The sequence below is a fragment of the Podarcis tiliguerta genome, assembly GCF_965153285.1.
Source record: "Podarcis tiliguerta genome assembly, chromosome: 6".
Lineage (NCBI taxonomy): Eukaryota > Metazoa > Chordata > Lepidosauria > Squamata > Lacertidae > Podarcis > Podarcis tiliguerta.
In genome coordinates this window covers 18,726,683-18,744,114 of record NC_139539.1, presented here as the reverse complement: position 1 = coordinate 18,744,114, position 17,432 = coordinate 18,726,683, and the positions used below count along the sequence as shown (strand labels likewise).

General features: G+C 44.0%; 1 long non-coding RNA gene across 1 annotated transcript; it reads right to left on the bottom strand.

Annotated features, from left to right (window-relative positions):
* Positions 1 to 680: 680 nt before the first annotated feature.
* Positions 681 to 11,757, bottom strand: LOC310680451. Its single transcript, XR_014512773.1, has 3 exons — positions 11,676 to 11,757; positions 9,899 to 9,974; positions 681 to 764 (listed from the first exon to the last, which is right to left on the bottom strand). It is a non-coding gene; the product is annotated as an uncharacterized lncRNA (long non-coding RNA).
* Positions 11,758 to 17,432: the final 5,675 nt, after the last annotated feature.

Here is a 17,432-nt window from a genome sequence, read left to right as displayed (position 1 = left end):
ATTATGTAGGTGGGTGCGAAGAGTCAAGGGGAAGGCTGGAGGATGCTGGAGGTACAAACGACTGTCAGGCTTTGAAAAGCTGGCATCTCTGGATCAAGAGCATCCATGTTATTGAATTAATTAAACTACATAGTTTTTATTGGATTATGAACAATTGTGAAATTAATTAATCCAGCGTGGATTCAATTCCTGGAATAGCCAGGCTAGCTTCCTGTTGAGGTAATGGTTCTCTAAGTAACAAAGGAAGTGGCTTTGTGCTGGAGTACATAATGGGTGGGTACCCCTACTTCAACTGCCTGGTAGTTAGGAACCTCAGAATGCTTAGAGACTGGAGGTAGCGTACAGCAATACATTCTTTGCTGCTGATTTCGTGGTGGGTGCTGAGTCCACATTTAAGCATAAGGTTAACTCCTGATTGCAGCTCATGTTCCAGAGCATTACTGGAGTCATTTTTATGACACAAATCATCTCCATGGTGACTGAATAACTAGATTAGTATGCACTGTGCAATCAGCTCGCTCCTATTGTTCGTTCACATCTGCCTAACCCAATTTTAGGCTTTTAATCATCCCTGCTTGTTAAATATTCTCTCTCCTGTGTTCAGCTCTTCCTCTCTGCCAACATTTTACTTTGCTGCAAGCTGTAGACCACACACCTGCACGGGGCTCTGAGACGAGCAGGCAGCCTTAGCATGTCAGGAGGGTCTGGAGTACAGAATGTACGGCATCTTCCATGGTGCCAGGTAGTTCTTCAATTGGACGTGCCTGTTGACAAAAACAACACACTTGGACTATACGCCAAATATTTGTGAAGCACCTGAGTGGATTATCTTGTCTAGTCATCATAATTCCTTGAGCTTCCCCTTATGTCTCAGCATCAGCACTCAGCGCAAATGTCTCATCATTCAACTGAGAGGATGTCTGGGGTTGGGAGCAGCCTTAGGAAATTGCCCTTTGCCTTATAACAAATCAGACCATGTGCCCATCGTACACATGGGTAGGCAAACTAAGGCCTGGGGGCCAGATCCGGTCCAATTGCTTTCTAAATCCGGCCTGCAAACAGTCCGGGAATCAGCTTGTTTTTACCTGAGTAGAATGTGCCCTTTTATTTAAAATGCATCTCTGGGTTATTTGTGGGGCCTGCCTTGTGTTTTTACATGAGTAGAATGTGTGCTTTTATTTAAAATGCATCTCTGGGTTATTTGTGGGGCATAGGAATTCGTTCATCCCCCCCCCATATAGTCGTCGTCCCCCCAAGGTATGAGGGACAGTGGCCTGGCCCCCTGCTGAAAATGTATGCTGACCCCTTCCTTAACAGGACCTTTATACCTCTGAATCATCAACACCTCTAAGCAGTTTACATGATCATTAGTTCTGATTTAGTCCTGTCAACACTGAGAGGCATTATCTCTCCAGGGTTTCAGATAGGAAATTTCCCCTGCCCTCCCTGGAGATGCCAGGGATAGAACCTGGAACCTTTCGCTTGCCTCCTGCCTCTACCTCTCCTGCTCCACTGTCTCCCAGGACCAGAAGAGGAGTGAAGAGGGAGAAGCAGAAACAGGATACACAAAGGTGGAGTCTAGGAGCAGCTGAGAAATGCAGAACTGATGGACATCCCTTTTCTTAACTTACAAGTGTACTTTTGACAATAAAGAGCTGATTCCTCGCTCTGCACATTCCATGCCTGCCAGCGCTGTGACACCCAATGATTCTCCCAGGGTGAGCCTATGGTGACTCTGAATAATAATAATTATTATTATTATTATTATTATTATTAATTCTTTATACCTCACCCATCTGGCTGGGTTTCCCCAGCCACTCTGGGCAGCTCCCAACAGAACATCAATAACAATAAAAAAGCAACATCAAACATTAAAACTTCCCTAAACAGGGCTGCCTTCAGATGTCTTCTAAAAGTTGTTTATTTCCTTGACATCTGTAGGGAGGATGTTCCACAGGGCAGGCGCCACCACCGAGAAGGCCCTCTGCCTGGTTCCCTATAACCTCACTTCTCACAGTGAGGGAACCACCAGAAGGCCCTCGGTGCTGGACCTTAGTGTCCGGCCTGGATGATGGGAGTGGAGACGCTCCTTCAGGTTTACTGGGTCGAGGCCATTTAGGGATTTAAAGGTCAGCACCAACACTTTGAATTGTGCTTGGAAAAGTACTGAGAACCAATGTAGGTCTTTCAGGACCGGTGTTATGTGGTCTCAGCGGCCGCTCCCAGTCACCAGTCTAGCTGCCACATTCTGGTTTAGTTGTGTTTTCCGGGTCACCTTCAAAGATTTAAAAATCTTCTTGGCTCTTCTAATCGTCTTGAGAAGTGATACTTCAAACTTATGGTAGTTTTGCTGTTTGAGTGGTGCTTGGACCAATACTATTTAGGTTAGCTCATTGGCTATGTGAAATTGCTACAGTTGTTCATTCATATGTTTTTGTTCTATTTCTCCATATACCAATAATGAGTTTTGCTCACTTGTGTGTCACAAACGCACAGCGCATTTTGCCTTTAATAAAATCATGCCCTTCTCTCTCTCTCTCTCTCTCACACACACACACACACACAGAGAGAGAGAGAGGGGGGGGGTTAGACAGCAGGAGTTCCACTGTTCTTGGTTGCACCCATTATCTTCACTTTTTCATCCAGATTTTCCCCACAAAAAGGTGAAGGACAATCAGCTTAGCCAAGAGTAGGTGGAGATGTGCAATTTGTTCTGGAACAGAATTTTGACATTTTACCCTATCTTTTCTTTTTTCTTTTTTGCTTCAAGACAGTAAATAAGGCAAAGAAAAAGACCTTTTCATGCAAATGTTTTGCAGCGCTGGAGGCTATGTACATTGGATCATGTCCGCAGCTGGTTTCACTTAGAAACAAGCAAAGTGGCTGAAGCTGAACCAAGAGCCTCTCTGAACCTTTGCCCACACAAAAACAAAACACAGCACAACAGAGGGACCTTTAGGGAGGTCCGCTTAATTTCTGTCCATTATCTTCTTCCCATTCTACATATTTAAACGTCTGGCATGGGCTAAAAGAAAACATGGCAATGCAATGAAAACTCCCATGACACATTTCTTGCTTAGCTTTGCAGATTGGCAACCCAAATCTCTTCTTTCCTTTGGTCAGCTGTTCTAAGAGAAGGCTTGAAAGCTCTGGTACCCCGGCCGTGAAACCACAGGTCTTGTTCCACTGTGCCAGAGTTATCTCCATAGACAAATGGCCCTGAAATAGCAGGGCCTCCAAGTGGTTGTCTGTTTTATGGATGTATTGATGAAACTGCCTTATATCGAACAGAACCATTTCCTCATATGGGACTCTTCCCATTGCACAGCTGCCTGCAGTCAAGTTTCTCTACCCACAATCCCACGCAGGCATATCTCCGTTCAGGGAAAAACAGAAGCATTATCCTAACTCAAGGACACATTCCAGCAAAGCAAAAGTGCTTTTCTCTTTTAAAGCCATGCAAGTTGGTGGCCATCAATGATTCCTAACTCCATGGTTTCACTATCCCGGGTGGCGCTGTGGGTTAAACCACAGAGCCTAGGACTTGCCGATCAGAAGGATTTGCGGTTCAAATCCCCGCAACGGGGTGAGCTCCCGTTGCTTGGTCCCTGCTCCTGCCAACCTAGCAGTTCAAAAGCATGTCAAGGTGCAAGTAGATAAATAGGTACCACTCCAGCGGGAAGGTAAACGGCGTTTCTGTGCGCTGCTCTGGTTTGCCAGAAGCGGCTTAGTCATGCTGGCCACATGACCCAGAAGCTGTACGCCGGCTCCCTCAGCCAGTAAAGCGAGATGAGCGCCGCAACCCCAGAGTTGGCCACGACTGGGCCTAATGGTCAGGGGTCCCTTTACCTTTACCTTTTAAGGTGTGTTTGAATTTGTTCTGAATGTAGTACTTTGGACACCATCCTCTCCACACATCTTACAGTGGTGTGTGTGGCCTGAGAGGGGTATCAGTTTTTATACTGCCCTCCATCAAATGAAATCAGAGCTGTTTACATAAATGAATAAAAAGCCTTCTTTTAAAAACAAAGAACAAAAAACCAAGGCACCCTTGATTGATGAATTTTCAGAACTGGTCAGTGAGCGCCTTTGTTATTTATCTTAAAAGAGAGTCTGAGATAAAGTATATTTTCTTGTTTTCTAGCAGTTTCTTCTCTATCTTCTGTGACAGCTAGTTTAATGAAAGAACCCGACTGCTCCATTTCCTGCATGTCAATGCCAGGTCATCTTAGGTTTTAAGCAGAAAACGCTGTCTATGAATCACACTCAGGGTAGCAGCGGAGAGAACAATTTATCCTAGAATGTCCCCTACAACCCAGCCCAATCACCTGGCCTGAACCACGTTTTAATCCCCTAGCAGGTGAAATAAGGTAAATCGGAGACTGAACTTTTAGTCCCTTGCCGCAGGTTCAGGAAAGGGCAGTGGTTAAATTTCCTCTCTCCTCTCTAAGATACTGTTGGAATCCAGCTCCCACTAGTCCCAGCCAGCCTGACCAATAGTCACAGCTTCAGATGAAAGAATCTGTCAGTTTGGGGTCTCTCCATTTTTCATTTTTCCAATCTTAAATTCAGTTCTCCACATGTTGCAGCAATCTAAAGTTATTTTTATTTTTTAATTCTCGTGAATATTCATCTTTGTGTTAATTTCTCCCAGCAAACACAATTTTGTATGCAGTCTTGAATAATGTACACATTTTTGCAAGCAGTTTTCCGCAATATAATGCGTTTTGTCTATTGTTTTCACTAATATCTTCATGTTGGGCACACTTTTCGCCAATATATGCATTTTTTGCTAGCATTGTTTGCATTGTGAAGTTTGGATAAGTGTGAACTTGTGTGTTTGGTTCTCTGGGATGCATTCCTGAACATTGCTTTCATTAAGAAAAGGTCAGAGAAAAGGTCCATTCTAATCCAGCATGCTGCCTCCGACAGTGGACAGCCAAATAACTGAGATATTCACCAGCAAGTCCTGATGCAGATAATTATTCCCTACTCCTTGTCCTCACCATCTCGCAATCAGAGCTAGATTATGTCTAAATATCAATACTGTATTTATTTTTATTCTTTTAGCTTTTATAACTAGTAACCATCACTGGATCATCATTTTAAAATGATGGCCTACTTTAAGTGTATTTGGGGGTGAGTTCCATATAAACTGGTTCACTACAGGCCTCTGACGATGCTATTGCTAAACGTGCTGTGGCCTGATATAATATGTTACCAAATTCAGGAATTGGGGCCGGCCCACACATGAGGCAAGGTGAAGCAACTATCTCGGGTGGCAAGATCCATTAGAATAGCAGATCCGGCCACCAAGGAACGCATCGCCCACTGCTGCAACAGTACTGGCAGCAATGACTACACTACAGCATGTCAAGCATCATCTTTAAACTGAGCTTCACAATTTGATAATTTCCACAAATTTTCTGTTGCATGCAGGAAGACTTCATTTTCTGCTCATTTTGAACATCCACACCAACTGGGTGGATTCCCCAAGCTGTGCAATGCAATGCTAAACATGCTTACTGTAAAGTAACAGACCCTCCAAGGGTCCCTATTTTCTAGGGACGTCCCTGATTTAGAGAAGCCATCCTGGTTTTCTGATTTGATCCTGGAATGTCCCACTTTTCCTTAGGATGTCCCTGGTTTCATTGGAGAAATGTTGGAGGGTATAGAGTTATCCAACCCCAGAGCTGTCTGAAGGCAATCCTGTACAGTGGTACCTCGGGTTACAGACACTTCAAGTTGCAGACGCTTCAGGTTGCAGATTCTTCAGGTTACAGACTCCGCTAACCCAGAAATAGTATATCGGGTTAAGAACTTTGCTTCAGGATGAGAACAGAAATCGTGCAGCAGCGGCATGGCAGCAGCGGGAAGCCCCATTAGCTAAAGTGGTGCTTCAGGTTAAGAACAGTTTTAGGTTAAGAACAGACCTCCAGAATGAATTAAGTTCTTAACCCGAGGTACCACTGTATAGGCAAGGTGTTTTTTTTTTAATGTTTAATGTTTTATTATGTTTTTATATATGTTGAAAGCTGCCCAGAGTGGCTGGGGCAATCCAGTAAGATGTTTGGGGGAATAAATATTAAAACTATCATGATGGAATGGGACGTCCTTATTTTCATCAGAGAAATATTGGAGGGCATGAAGTAAGTTCCACTGAACTCAGTGCAGCTTACTCCCTGTTCATCTCCCTTAGAACTGCAGCAATTCCACATTTGCAGAAAGATTAGCTTCTGTTTGTTCTTGCCACTCCGTTCATAAATTATTGAAGTCTCCAATCCTCTGTCAATTTTCTCTATTTCCTCTTTCCCTAAAAAAAACTCCCCAAAATAAAATAAATCCCTATGTCTTGAGCTGTAGCTAGACTTGGGGATGATTAAAGTTCATTTTTTAAAATAAAAAAGCAGCCTTTAAAAAAAAAAGGTTGTTCTAGCCTGAGTTGCATCATGGATTTGCATTTTCCTCTGTCAAAATGCTAGTCTGGAGTGACATCTCTTCGTTCACACCTTTCAAGAGAAGGAAAACTTTCTTGTGTGATTTCTGCTTGGAGGCATATGCCACAGGGCACCATTCCAACCCCTCCCCCCCATGGCTAAATGTTTAAAAGATGGAGATTCACTGCCTTATAACACAGAGAGAGGGGGAGAGAGAGAGAGAGAGAGAGAGGGAGAGAGAGAGAGAGAGAGAGAGAGAGAGAGAGAGAGAGAGAGAGAGAGAACCATGTGAACTGAGAACCCAGTTCATTCATGCATCATTCCATGGCTGGGAGCCAGATACCATTTGACGTCATGGATCTAACCAAGAACTTAATGTACTGGCTATGGGACAAGAGTTTACTACGAAGTGGTGAGGGGGGGGGGCAGGCCGACATAGCAGCAAGTTGAAACATACAGAAGACATTAATTTAGAGGGGGCAAACTGAAAATGATGCAAATATAATGTGTACCATAATCCCCCCCCCCCCCGTTTTTGCTTCTTCTTTTTTTTGCCCCCTTACCAGATGGGCGGGGTACAAATAATAAATTATTACTATTGTTATTATTAACACTTAGGAAATTCATACATGCTCAGAAACCATTGTGCTTTTGATTAAGTAGTATAGCTGGAACGGCAGGACAAACAGACAAAATAATAGCAGCGCTGACTTAAATAGCTTTTGCTGGTCCTCTTTGCTCCTCTCCCCTCCGGTACTCGTTATGTTTACCAAGCTGTTAAAAGAAAGCTCTTTTCGATAAATAAATACAAAACGTCGAAAGCAAATATACCAAGAGGGTTGCTTGCTTTGAGTAGCGTAGTAAATGCTCCTTCTTGGAGTTAAATATTAAACGCTTCTTGTATAAAAATTCACTTGGTGAATCTAGTACAGGAGGTAAATAAGAAAAGGGAGGCCCTGCAACAGAATGTTGCAGCGCAGGGTGTTCCCTGTTCAGGAGTCCAGTCATTCCATTCCAGCCCCAGCTCCACTTTTCCACCATCTCCCTCCAACAGTTAGTTAGCAGTCCATGCCCAGTCCCAGCAGAGAGAGTGGTAGGGCAGAGTCATGGAGCCACTTCCAAACTCCAGTGTTATTGTTACCGTATTTTACATGGACAAGGCTGAGGCAAAGCAGCAGCAAGGTTGAGCTGGTGCAATTGCACCAGCAGATCCACTGTCTCCCATATGGTACTCCTGCTGAGGCACTCATATGGTCCCAACCACATCCCTGGCTCACCCCTCTAAGCAGCAGCGGGGCATTTCTGCTTCCTGATGGAGTGACCTGCCCTCTGCTCCTGCTATGCTCTGTTAAGAGGGTTCTCCCAAAACTGTCCCCAAAACTGGAGGCGGGGGGGCACAGGGGAGGAGAGGGAGGAGGTCCCACTGCACTAGCAGGAGTCCTTGCATGGGCTTCACCTAGCAGAGCATCTTGGTTGAATCCTGACCATCATCTTTAAACAGGACTTGGACCAGACTGCCCTTCAAACAGAAAACTCCTTCAGACAGAGGGCTGTCTTCTTACAACCTTCTACATAGTGAACTGGTCTCTATCAAACATGTCCTTTTGGGTGGTCTGCAGCAGCTACCTAAAATCAGGAGGCACCAGAGATCTGAGGGCATACACACACACATAAAAGCATTGTCTATCTCCCCAGTCAACCAGCACCATCCCAAACTACTTGGGATTAGGGTTAGGGCAGGTGACATCCTTTGTGAAACAGGAACATTGTACATAAAAATAGCCATTAGAAAAACCATGTTGTCGTTGCTGTCCGTCCGTCTTGGGAGACAATGTGTGCCTCCAGGCGTGAACTCAAACTGCTGTGCTAACAGTACCGAAGTGACCTTTGTGAGGCTCAAGCCTCAGCAGTGTGTGTGGAGGTCAGTGGTGTGGTGGGGGGGTGCAGGGGGGCCAGCCGCACCGGGCGCAACATCTGGGGGTTAGGGTTAGGGGGCGCAAATCCACGGGTTAGGGGGCGCAAATCCACGGGTTAGGGGGTGCAAATTACTTGCCTTGCCCCAGGTGCTGACAACCCACTCTACGCCACTGGTGGAGGTTCTGGGCTGCCCAGACAACAAGACCTCCCTTTCATACTTTATGAGGTGATCCAAAGGAAAGCAGAGCAATACATTTGGCACCAGCTTGACTGCAGGGGTTGCTGGGAGGAGGCTTATGAAACACCATCCAGCTACCTTAGGGACTCCACTCTGGATTTGTGTAGGGTTTCCTCCTTGGACTTTTCTTCTCCTGAAGATGTCCCACAAGGCAGTGGAGGTTTAGGATCTTCTCCTAGAGGGGCTACCTTCCTAGGTTGATGTGCCCCATCTGCCCCTCACTTCCATCTACAGCACATGCAGAGACCTCCTTATTGACTGTTGGGCCCATTATTGGTCTTGTCTGCTCAATCTGTCAAAGACTGTCTTCACATGTAGGGAAAAGTCCCTAACTCACCAAGGCTTTGAGACTCATCAGCTACCCTACTGGTTTAGTTGGCCAGTCAAAGCCATTCCCAGGGTGTGGCCGCTGGTCACATGCTGACATCTAGGAGCCACAGGTGAGAGATGAGTGCAGGGTGGGACCAAAGGTGGACAAGCTATCCCAGAAGGAGCCCAAGGTGTCCCCCACCAGAGGGACTACTCTCTCCCCTAATACTCTACCCACACAGGTGGAAACCATTTTGCACACATTCAATTGGGGCACAACTGCCCCCGTGTGCGCCATTTTTGGCCCTAGAAGGGGGCAGAATGGGGTGGTGTGGGCTTAAGCACACTCCACTGACACAGGTGATGACCCAAAATGCAATCCCTGCACAAATGGAGAGTTGTATGTACTGCAAACAAACTTTCTCCAGTCACACCCTTCTCGTTCCCAGCTTCCTTAAAATGCTTGCATAGAAAGAGAAATCTGCCTCGCTGTGGGAAGATCTTCAGGCTTTAAGGAAGTTCAAGAGGGAGAGAAGTGTGGAGCTGAGAACAGCCACCAGTAAAGAAAACATGTCTTGCTAAAAACTATGAAGTGCCCTTTTCAGTGTCAATGGTTCAGTTCTCTATTTTTCAGTCCTAGATACTAAAATCTGCATACATGCCTGATGTGAAGTTTGATTTGGCTTTATCTTCATGTTCATCTTTCAACCTCACCCAGATTTCCAAGAATTGTTTTTGATCCTTTGCTTTAGAGGGTTGAGCAGCATATAGATCTAAATCACTAGGTCAGTGCTGATTTGAGCTTACCCAATCAAGGTTAATGGATTACTTTCACTCATGTTCATACAGTGAATGGATGGTGAGGGGACCAGCCTACATCTGCATCCAGATGTGATATTATTATTAATAATAGTGCTTTCATTCATTACACACACACAGCCAGGGCAGGTTACAACAACCTAAAATACAATGATAAAAACAATGAAAAGCAACTTACAATTGCAATTGGTCTTTAAAATATGCATCTCAGGTGTCAAAGGCCTGGGTAAAGAGAGGTGCATCTTCAACATTCACTGAAAAATGTATAATAAAGATGCTAGACACACATCTATGGGGGTTGGGATTCCACAACTTAGTGGATGTCACAGAAAATTCCCTCTAGTCTATTGGGCCGCCACCCCCCCCCCAACTTTCTGTGGGCAGCAGAACTACCAGGAAGGCCCCCTCTGCTCATCTTAACTCCCAAGAGGTCCTGTATCTTTCAGACATTTGGGGCCTAAATCTCTAACATGAATACCAACCACGAGAACTACTGAGCAGCTGACAGCGACGACAACAACTCCTGCAAGGATGTGGCCTTGAAGTCAAAAACACAGCAGTTACCATCTCTGCTGTTATGTTTGTGAACTTCAAACTGGGAACAAACTAGCAACTGGTACATCTGATTTAAAACAGGGATAATATGAGATCTAAATGGAACCCAATGGATCTAAATGGAACCCAAGCCAGTAATCTGGGTGCTGCCTTTTGGACTAATGGAAGTTTCCAGGTCTTCTTCAAGGGTTCCCCTGTGTAGAGTGCATTACAATAATCCAGTCAGGAAGTTAGCAGAGAATGGATTACTATGGCCAAGTCATTTCTGGCCAAAAGGGGTCATAGCCAGCAAACCAGCCAGAGCTGGAAAAGGGCATTCCTAGCCACCAAGAGCGCTTGAACCTTGCATCCATAGGCTGTGGGCCAGCTCAGGCCAGAACAGGCCATCTCCCCATCTCCTATACTTGAGAACACAGGACATGTTAACATCTCTTATCTTTTCAGGATTCCAGGCTATCACCACCTCCAAGAAACTGATTTACTGTAATATCTCCACCACCTCTTCCAATTCAGATGGAACAGAGAGATAGAGCTGGGTGTCGTCCACTTCATGTTGTCTGATGACAGCTTCCAGCAGTTTCATATAGATGTTAAAGAGCATGGGAAATGAGATGGAACCTTGTAAAGCACTGCAGGACAGTGCCAAACAATTGCCTTCCATATCTACTTTCTGGAAGCAGCTCTCGAGGCATTGTATGATCAGGCCCTGATACTGTCTTCTCCCCCACTACCACCCCATCCTCCCTTCTTCCTTCCTACAGGGCAGGTGGTGTCCATTACAGAACCTACCACCCATTCTCTTTCCCCAGTCATCAATAACCAACCTGCCTTGAAATATAATGGCAGCCATAACAGCAACAGTAAGGTAAAGGGACCCCTGACCTAATGGTCCAGTCATGACTGACTCTGGGGTTGTGGTGCTCATCTCGCTTTATTGGCCAAGGGAGCTGGCATACAGCTTCCGGGTCATGTGGCCAGCATGACTAAGCCGCTTCTGGCAAACCAGAGCAGTGTACAGAAACGCCGTTTACTTTCCCGCCAGAGCGGTACCTATTTATCTACTCGCACTTTGACGTGTTTTCAAACTGCTAGGTTGGCAGGAGCAGGGACCGAGCAACGGGAGCTCACCCCGTTGCAGGGATTTGAACCGTCGACTGTCTGATCGGCAAGTCCTAGGCTCAGTGGTTTAACCCACAGCGCCACCCATTGCATTCCGAGTGTTTGCCGCAAATGCCGCAAAGGATAAAAAGGATAGAACAGACTCACTGTTGTTGTTGTTTTGAGTTATTATGTTCGGGGGCAGTTCAGCGCTCAGCAGAATTCATGGCCATTTCGCTTTTGTAATGTGTTGCTATCCAGTAGCAGTTACATTCGTAAGGTGAATGCCAAGTGTTACTCACCCATCCCAAGCATAATCTGTAACCAAGAGTTTACCCCTACGCTGGCTCGGTCAGTTACATGGAAGGTGGCAGGATCCCCAAGAACGTACTCTAATGAGGACTTCCGGAGGCGGCGCGAAACCGTGATGGCGGACCTCTTCGAGCTCTGAAGAGGGGCACCGCAGAAAAGGGTTGTTTCGCTACGGCGCAGCGGCAACCCATCAAGAAAAACCACGGACAGAGAGAGTCCGTGGCCGTGGGACTCGGCGGGCACCTGGAGCGACCCCAAATTCGCGGAAGGGACCCCGTAAGGGGCTCCGGAGTGAAGGAGGGGGAGCGGTGCTGTGAGTTCATCGCTCTTTCTGCGGAGGCGAAGCCGCGCGGCTGTCACGGATGAGCGCTGACCTTTCTTCCAAAAAATACTACTCTGAAACAGCAAACCCGTGAGTAAGGACTTAAGATTTGTTACAATAACTTGAAGAAATTTGGCTGAAACCGGGAGACGAGAAAGAGGAAGTCCGTCTTCCGGCACTGCTTATAAGATCAAAGCAGACTGTTTAAAGAGCGGAAAGCGCTGTGAACAGGGAAGCTTTAAGGCTTTAAAGTGGGACTTTCGTGCACACTTGAAATTCTATTCTTAAAGGAAGAAAAAATACAGTTTAAATTGGACTTGGAGCGGTCCCCCATGGGGCGAGGGAAGACTCTAACCCCAAATCTTCGGGTGGCCGGGTGAAGTTGCTTGACTGCGGAACTGTTACAAACTTCCAGATACTTTCGTGACTGAAGTGCAACTTTTGGGCTTACTTAGTTTGAGTGGATACAATTGCAGGCACCTTGTTGGAACATTGTTAAACGTTTTAAAGTGCTCTGCAGGACTTTTTTCTTAGTGTTTTGGAACTAACTTGCTTTTAAAATTGTTTTTGAAAACGGAAACTTTAATGGCGGAAAAGTTACCTTCTTCTTACTAACTTTTGGTGGCACTCCCCCTAGAGGACATTGGATAACAAAGGCCTGGGAAAAGTTTTTTTGCTTACTTTCTTTCTCCAGACTGTTTATAAATTTGGACTTGTCTTTCCCATGGGATTACAACATCTGACCTTGAACATTGACTGATGAGTGGTACAGGAAAGACAAGAGCAGCCAAAGCTAAGGAAGCTAAGGAAAAAGAAAAAGCAAAAAAGCAGGCACAGCTTTTGCAAACAACTTTAACTCAGGGACGTAGACTATCAGTGCCTGCTGTGCTTGCAACACAAAAAGTAGAAAGTGAAAAGCCTGAAAAATCTGAAGAGGAAGATATGGCATCAGGAGGAGCAGAGGCAGCACTGAAACAAGTTTTGGAACAATTGTCAACATTAAATCAAAAAATTGATAACCAATCAACAAAAATTGACCAAGCTACATCCTCGATCCAGAAATTGACAGATCAGGTTTCCCAACACACCCAAGCAATTGAAAAATTGCAAGGAGCAACGGAAGAGAACCGTAAATTGGCAGGGGAAGCCGTTGAAATTGCAACATCAGCTAAAAAAGAGGTTGAGGAAGTTAAAGCAGAAGTCAAGCCTCTGCATAAACAGATAGGGGACCAACAAACCTATCTCTCTTTGGTGGAACTGAAAAACCGGGAGACTAATTTTAGGCTTAGGGCGGTCCCAGAAATCGAACAAGAAGATTTGATTGGATTTTTGACAACAGAATTTTCAAAGTTCTGGGGCTTAAAAGAAGAAAGTGATTTTAAAATAGTATCGGCTTTTCGACTGGGAAGATTGGTAAGAAAAGATAGATCTAGAGACTGTCTAATAGCTTTGAGATCAAGAGAGGAGAGAGACAAAATATTAGGCCTACACTTCAAAAACTCAATTGAGATACAAGAGAAAAGGGTGGAAATCTACCGAGATATTCCTAAACAGCTATTGGATCTGAGAGCCACCTATTCAGAATTGGCTAAGTTGTTGAGACTTAACTCAATCCCTTATAGGTGGGAGTTCCCACAAGGACTATCATTTACTTACAAACAGAAGAAGGTTAAAATAAGATTACCAGAGGATCTACAAAAGTTCCAGCACGACCACGGAGAAGATCTCCAAAAAGAAGCAGCAGCCCTTTGGCCTATACTTAAACCAGGACCCACTCTGCCAGCAGGCGGAGGGACGCCTAAACCCTCGGAATTAGAGGAAAAAGAAGATACACCGCTCTAGGTGTAACAGAATAGTTCAGGATGTCTCTGCAGCTACTCAGTTGGAATATAAATGGCGGAAATTCCCCGGAGAAAAGAAGGAAACTGTTTCATATATTGAAGAAAGAACAATTGGATATTATTTGTTTACAAGAAACCCATGTGACCAGGCTCCACAGGAAAGTTTTGGTCAACAAAAGACTAGGCCAAGAGTTTATTTCCTCAGACAAGGTAAAGAAAAGAGGAGTGGTGATTTATGCTAAGGAGAGCCTGATACCTAAATTTTTATTCAAAGATGAATATGGAAGAATTCTGGCAATTGAAATCCAGACCCAAGGAGAAAAAATATTGATACTAGGAATTTATGCTCCAAACGACGGGAAATCAGAATTTTTCAAGAAGCTGCATGAGACGCTGCTGGACTATCTGGACTATGCTAACATCATAATGATGGGAGACATGAATGGAGTGGTGTCTACACATATGGATAAGTCTTATAACCAAAATCTAACATCAGACGGCAGACTGCCTAAAACTTTTTTTGAAATGTCTGACAATCTGGATTTGATTGATATATGGAGGACAAAGAACCCCCTAGGTAAAGAAGGAACTTTCTTCTCTGAGGCCCACCTGTCCTGGTCAAGGATCGACCAAATCTGGACCTCCAGGGGGCTGGCACCCAAGACTAAAAAGGTGGAAATCTGCCCAAAAACATGCTCCGACCACAACGCTCTGAAATTAGATCTCAGACTTACTCAAACCGGTTCCTTCAGATGGAGAATGAATGACACTCTTTTAAGAGATCAAGAGATTGTGAAAAAGGCCCAAAAAACATTAAAGGACTATTTTGAGATAAATTTGAATACTACAGTAGAAAAAAGAACGATCTGGGACGCAAGCAAAGCTGTCATGAGGGGGTTTCTGATACAACAGAATACAATTAAGAAGAAGCTCTGGAATGGAAAGAAAGATAAAATACTGGAGAAAATACATCAAGGAGAGAAAAAATTGAGAACTAAACCAAAGTCAAAGGATCTGTTGAGAGAAATTAAATTCCATCAAGCAGAATATTCAAAATTGATTAATCAGGAGATTGAATGGAAAATAAAACAGATGAAGCAAAGATCCTTTGAATCAGCAAATAAATGTGGAAAGCTGCTAGCTTGGCAGCTGAAAAAAAGACAAAAGTTGAATACAGTTACAAATCTAGAGATTGAAGGAAGAACGGTGCAGAAACCAGAGGAAATTAGGAAGTGCTTCCACAGATATTTTAAAGAACTTTATGTACAGGGGCCTCAGAAAGAATCAGAGATAGATCATTTTTTAAAGACAAATGGACTATCAAAAATAACTCAAGATAAAAGATCAATCTTGAACTCTACAATAACCACCCAGGAAATTGAAAGTGCCATTCAGAACATGCAACTAGGCAAATCTCCAGGCCCGGATGGGCTTACCTCCAAATACTACAAGACTTTGAAAGACTATTTAACACAACCCTTGTTGGAGGTATGCAACCAGATCATGGATGGGAAGAGGGCACCAGAAACGTGGAAAGAAGCGTTCATCACATTGATACCTAAGATAGAATCTGAAAAGACTCAACTCAAGAACTACCGCCCCATCTCACTCCTGAATGTGGATTACAAAATATTTGCAGACATTTTGGCAAGTAGACTTAAAAAAGTTTTAATTGAAGTAATTCACAAAGACCAAGCAGGCTTTCTCCCTGGTAGACATTTATATGAGAATACCAGAAACATCATCGATATTTTGGAACTTTTACAAACTAACAGGAACACAAGGGCGGTGTTAATTTTTGTTGATGCGGAGAAAGCATTTGACAATATATCTTGGATGTTCATGAAGAAAAACTTGGAAGGGATGGGAGTGGGGCGGGGGTTTGAAAATGGGTTACGAGCAATTTATTCAGAGCAAAAGGCCAAATTAATAGTGAACAATGTGGTGACGGAGGAGTTCAAAATTGAAAAAGGGACACGACAAGGGTGCCCTCTATCCCCTCTTTTATTCATTTCAGTCCTGGAGGTGCTATTGAACATGATAAGGGAGGACCGGCTGGTACAAGGGATAGAGGTCGGAGTGAAACAATATAAACTTAAAGCTTTTGCAGATGACCTAGTTTTGACATTGCAGGAGCCAGAATCCAGTACAAAAAGAGTTCTTGAACTTATATCTGAGTTTGGTCAGGTGGCGGGGTTTAAGTTGAACAAACAAAAAACCAAGGTTTTGACCAAGAATTTGACACTTACAGAAACAGAGGGGTTTCAGAGAGAAACAGAATTAAATGTGGTAAAGAAAGTGAAATACCTAGGGATCTATTTGTCTTCCAAAAATTTGAATTTATTTAAGGACAATTATGAAAAATGCTGGTTGGAAGTAAAGAAGGATTTAGAAATTTGGTCAAGATTGAAACTTTCCTTGTTGGGAAGGATTGCAGCAATTAAAATGAATGTATTGCCGAAAATGTTATTCTTGTTTCAAACCCTACAGATCGTGGACAGAGAGGAATGTTTTGGAAAATGGCAGAAGGATATATCTAAGTTTGTCTGGCAGGGCAAAAAGCCCCGAATAAAGTATAAAATATTAACTGATTCAAAAGAAAGAGGGGGGTTTGCCCTGCCGGATTTGAGGTTGTACTATGAAGCTGCAGCCTTCTGCTGGCTGAAAGATTGGTTTTTGCTAGAAAACACCGACGTCCTAGATCTGGAAGGTTTTGATAATGCATTTGGTTGGCATGCATATCTATGGTATGACAAGGTTAAAGTTCACAAATTGTTTAAAAGCCATATTGTCAGAAAAGCGATTTTTGCAGTCTGGATGAAATATAAAGACTTATTAGAGAGTAAAACACCGAGGTGGCTATCACCGGTGGAGGCCAAAGCTCGAAAAAGACCCAATATGGAGGCCTATTGGCCGAAATATTGGGAATTAATTGAAAAAATTGGAGACGGTTGGAAGTTGCAGAGCCAGGACAAATTAAAAAACAAGGTGCGAGATTGGTTACATTATGCTCAAATTCAAGAGGTTTTTAAAATGGATAAAAAGGTTGGTTTCCAGGAGGGGAAATCGAAACTAGAGACAGAATTGTTAGAACCAAAGACCAAGATTTTATCTAGAATGTATAACTTGCTGCTTATGTGGAACACACAGGATGAGACAGTTAAATCTGCTATGATAAAATGGGCACAGGATGTTGGACATAATATTATGTTTGAAGACTGGGAAAGGTTATGGAACACCGGAATGAAATTCACGGCATCTAGTGCCTTGAAGGAAAACATTATGAAAATGATATACCGGTGGTACATGACCCCAGTCAGGCTAGCCAAGATGCATCACCTGTCTGACAACAAATGTTGGAAGTGTAAGGAAGCAGAGGGGACTTTCTTCCATCTCTGGTGGACCTGCCCAAAAGTGAAGGCCTTCTGGGAAATGATTTATAATGAATTGAAAAAGGTATTTAGGTATACCTTTCCTAAGAAACCAGAGGCCTTCCTGTTGGGCATGGTGGACCAGAAAATGTCAAAGAAAGATAGAACTTTGTTTATGTACGCTAGCACAGCAGCAAGAATACTCATTGCAAA